The following is a 4,852-nucleotide window of genomic DNA, read 5'->3' as shown; positions in this document are numbered from 1 at the left end:
AGGCGTGGTGGTATCGTAGGATCACTATGCGAGCATGCGACGCCAAGCAAGATGGGTGTGTACGAACAAGGTGTGGAATGCTTGAAGTTTCGCGATGGAAGACCTCCAAGTCAAATCAGCGGGCTGCAAGCAGAGTCCGGAAACGTGTGCGTGAGAGCTGGAACGAAGCAAAATAAAAAATGCGAGATAGATGTGAGCAAGACACGAAAGGACAAGCTACAGAGCTCGGTAGCAGCCTACAAGCCAGCTGAATACTCAGTATCACCGGTGGAGCAAGAGCTTCTGCAGAAAGAGCACATCGACGAGTTTGATGCAGAGAGGGAAGAAGTGTGCCACCAATCACACGACATCGCCGGAACACAGCAAGGAAACCGCAGAACGTTTAACGAACTTCGACGAACTGCAAAAGAGTACACCATGGACGAGCTAGTAGCAATCAAGCGAACGCAATACGGACCAGGACTCAGGCTAAACCCAAGATACTTCGCGGCCGCTACACCGCAGAGAAGATCGGCGACCACGGAGGGCTAGGCCGCACAATTACAGTAACCAAATTCCTAAAGAAATGGAATCCATCATCCGAGCCCGAATGATAGCGCAGGATGGCCGAATGTGAGAAATGATGAACGCGACCATCGACGTACAAACATACAAGTATGACAGTGGGGAACCGGACTAAGACTCATCGACGAATAAAATAGTGACAGGCCAACCTAATATTCACGCACGCCGGCAGTTTACTGTCAAAAATTTCTCACATACAACCTGTATGGGACCAACCGAAATTGACCGGCGTGCGTAAATAGCTAACTCAAATTCCAAGATTTGTGTTTTGTGACATTTCGATTGGACGTTTGTGCTTATGTGACATTTTGGCGCGACTATGAATTAAAATTTTTGAACAAATGCAGAATAGCTCTGATTTTCAAATAAATAAAATAAATATTGGGGTCGATAGAGATGATCGAGCTGAACATGACGATATATTTATTTTTTGAGAAACCACCAATTACTAAAGTTATTAAGAGTTAAAGTTCAAATTAAACAACTCTTTAAATCAAAATTTTTTGAAAACGAATGCATGGATTTTAAAAATTTTGATCTCATTTGATAGGAAATTTTATTCCCTTTAATTTGATATAAATATAGTCCTCCCTAAGTAGATTTTTTCTTCTGTGTTGCCGCTGAAGAGAAGTGGAATTCCTTTCTGCGTACATTAATTAGATGTTTGTGAAAACTAAACAAGGCATATATAAAGTATGTATATCAAATTGAAGGGAACTAAATTTCCTATCGACTGGGGATCGAAACTTTTAAAATCTATACATTCGTTTTAAAGAAATTTTGATTTAAAAATGGTTTAATTTGGACTTTGACCCTTAATAACTTTTGTAGTTGTTGTTTCTGCATGAAAAGAAATATACCGTTATACTCACTTCAATGATCTCTATCGATGCCCATATGTTTTTTTATTTGATAATCGAAGTTATTCTGCATTTATGGTCAAATTTTGCTCAACTTCTGAAATTTTACAGAAATGCAACTCTGAAAAATCACGCGCGCAAATTTATTTCGGTTACTCAAATATGAAAAACTTGCGTGCGTGCGTAGAAAAAGAAAGAAACATGCACAGAACGGACCACACTGAACGTACTCAATGATAGACTTGACTAGACAAACGAGGGACCGCAAGAAGACAGGTTGTATTTGACCGCCTTCAAGCGAAGTTCTTTAGCTAGTCGTAGCATTTAAAGTTAGAAACGTATATGTAACCGCGTGTGTGCGAATAAACGTCCAGTTTTGTAAGCATTAAAAGCGCGTTTTAATTAAAGACTAAAAGGATTGGGAAAATAGTACCTTGAAATGCTAGCTTAATAGTTTCCGAGTCCCGCCCCCTAAATTTCATTCTGGCTATGTCGATGGGAGTGACCACTCCGTCCCCCTTTGCGTAAAAAACTAAAAAAGCTTTCGGTACAAATAAAATAATCCATTTATTTTCATCAATACTTAAAAACATGCACAGAAAGGCAACTTTGAACTCTTGAGTGCAGCTAAGCAAAATTTAAAGCCGGATCAAATTTATACTTCAAAAGATAATACGACTTGGTCTAAGAATGCATTGGCTAACGCTGGTCGAGCTATTACATTATTTCCGTAGTAACATGTGGACTGTCAACAAAAAACTTTTGTCGAAACAAGCAACTTTCAATCTAATTTTCAGTGACATGATAAAAGATCTTATCGTACGCTACATGAACCTAAGAGGTGCAAAGTTTGCAGCGGAATACAAAGTAAACCCAGATCGCCCACAACGTGAGTGGATTCCGATAGATTCGATTGAGTTGGATGCATTTTGGGGCATCATTTTACATTGCGGCGTTCGCAATTCCAGCCATGATCGAGTGGTTGATTTGTGGGTTCGTCATGCACACCCCCTTTACCGTGCATCAATGCCAATGGTTCGATTTTGAACCATCTTGAAAAGTATTCGTTTCGATGACTCCAGAACTCGAGAAACCATAACACAATTCGACAAGGCAGCTCCGATCTTGGAAATATTTTGTTTCATCAATTTAGATTTGAGAAGCAACTATCGCCCTAACTCTTCGCTTTCGTGGGCGCTTTCCTTTTCGCCAATACATCCGGTGTCTAAGCCAACCAAATATGGTCTAAACATATTTTGGGCAGCCCACTCGAAAACTCACTATCCGCTGCTAGGATAGCTCTATCCGGGCGAAGCAAGAAACAAAGCTCTTTGAGAGAAAGTTGGGTTACGATTGGTGAGACATTTGAAAAACTCAGGTCGAAACATTACCATGGAAAACTATTTCACTAATCAAGCACTAGCGGAAAAGCCAGTCAAGAAGAAGCTAAACATGATCAACACAATGCGCCGGCATTTCGACAGAAGGCAACATTAAGGGCCGTTTGCACCATGTCTAGTTAACGCTAACTGGAGGTACTTCCTACAGTTAAGCACGTTAACTGCTTTATCGATCACATGTTTTATGATGGGTGTCGATAACGTCGATAAAGATATTTAACTGGGAGTTAGAATTAAATAGACATGGTGCAAGACGGCCCTAAGTGTCATATGTGACAAAGAGGAACAAATCGGTTGTTCTGCTTTCAACAATGCATAACACCGATGCGATAGATACAAACTAAGAAGCCCGCAAACCGTTAATTCTGACCGATATTCTTTTCTATAAATTCAATGTGTCGACACAATGAACCAAATGTGCTCAAACTATTCCTGCAAAGGTGCAAACGAGACACTTGCCTCTGGCGATATTTTATAATATAATTGACATCGCTGCCTATATCCTATATTAGTCAAATATTATGCCATCTAATTTGACGTGGCGTCAAATTCTTTTTATTTTACATTTTTTTGCAGTAAATGATGGATTCCATTGCATTTGTAGCTATATATAGCAGGGGAGCAAGAGCGCGATATGGAAATTAATTCACAAAGCTATGCGGAGCTGTCCGGCATAGTTGCCATGGACGTATTTGTGTATGTCAGCTTCTGGTTGAATTGTTGAACCACAAGCCATAACTCCTCTTGCCCCTGAAGAACTGGTTCTCAATCCAGTTAATGCAAAATTAGCTTCTTCCAAGCCATTGAAAATAATCATTTTGTCAGGTTCACCACCCGTTGCGCTTGCTTCCGCCTTCGGCCGCGCTTATGGGTTACAACCCCTACTAAGTAGAATTCACCTTTCTGTGTTGCCGGTGAAGAGGGCGGAAGGTATACAACGTTTCTTGTGCGTATACATAACTCCGGCTACGCCACCCAAAGTATTATTGCGCAGAACCCACATCGAAATTTACAAATAAGTGCATAGCTCAAACCGAATTTAATAATAAACTAGTGCTCGGAGATTTGAAACCCTTATTTTAAATTAAGGTTAAGTCGTTTGACTACACGTGTATGTGTATTAAAGTTTTTAGATTCCGGTCATGCGTTTGGACACAACAACGCAAAATCTTTGCACAAATAACTAAACAGTACTTAAGTTTCTACATAAAGGGCAACAAACATTCTTTCATATGTATAAAGCAGTGGATAAAAATATACGTAGGTACTTATGTGGGAAAATCTTTTGAGACGGGGACTTTTCAATTAAAAAAAAAAATGTTTCAACATTGCACAATTTTTTTCATAGATGATCACTTGTCAACCCAATTGAAGTGTATTAAAACCCGGGTAACTAATATTTTTTAATTGATACTCTATTTAAACCGTATTTTCAAAATTGTTTTCTATTAGCCCGGTCAAGCTAGATTTTCAAGGTTGCAGTAACTCGCATAAAGCTGAAAATTGGTACGAATGTTACCAACGATATTATAAATGAAATGTGTAAAGTCCTTATCGATCCCAGATCTGTAAAAAAAAATATTCAGGGTCAAAGGTCACATAAATTGATGTTTAAAATTTTTCAGCTAAACCGTAAGGTTTATCATAAAAATAGGTTCGACAAAATCATACAATTGTCTCCAAAACCCCTTATGACACTTTTTTCCTAAGAGTCACCATTTCTGAGATATAACGACTCGATCGACATCCATTTTATAATAATTCAGATAACTTATAAATAAAATACTTTGAATTGAAGTTAATTCTTTAACAGGTGGTAGTATAAAAAATGCCGTCCGTATGGCAGGTGCCACGGGCCCTTTCCCAGAACCCAAATTTTTTCCATTCCATGAGTATAGTATTGATTTTATATATCTCCATACCAAGTTCCAGTACTCTACCACAAATACTTCCAGAGGTACGCAGTATCAAAAATTTCGTTTGTATGGGAGGTGCCCCGCCCCTTTATCTAATCGGGATAAAAGTTGC

At 39.1% G+C, this 4,852-nt stretch overlaps 1 long non-coding RNA gene across 1 annotated transcript; it reads right to left on the bottom strand.

The window, feature by feature from the left end:
• Positions 1-1,218: 1,218 nt before the first annotated feature.
• On the bottom strand, positions 1,219-4,135 carry LOC108374041 (uncharacterized). The gene is made up of 3 exons (XR_001849016.1): positions 4,123-4,135; positions 1,372-1,378; positions 1,219-1,310 (listed from the first exon to the last, which is right to left on the bottom strand). It is a non-coding gene; the product is annotated as an uncharacterized LOC108374041 (long non-coding RNA).
• Between the last annotated feature and the right edge of the window lie 717 nt (positions 4,136-4,852).

The sequence above is a fragment of the Rhagoletis zephyria genome, unplaced genomic scaffold, assembly GCF_001687245.7.
Source record: "Rhagoletis zephyria isolate East Lansing unplaced genomic scaffold, Rhagoletis_zephyria_1.1 Rzeph_scaffold_07269, whole genome shotgun sequence".
Classification (NCBI taxonomy): Eukaryota; Metazoa; Arthropoda; class Insecta; order Diptera; family Tephritidae; genus Rhagoletis; species Rhagoletis zephyria.
This window is presented reverse-complemented; position numbering and strand designations above follow the sequence as displayed.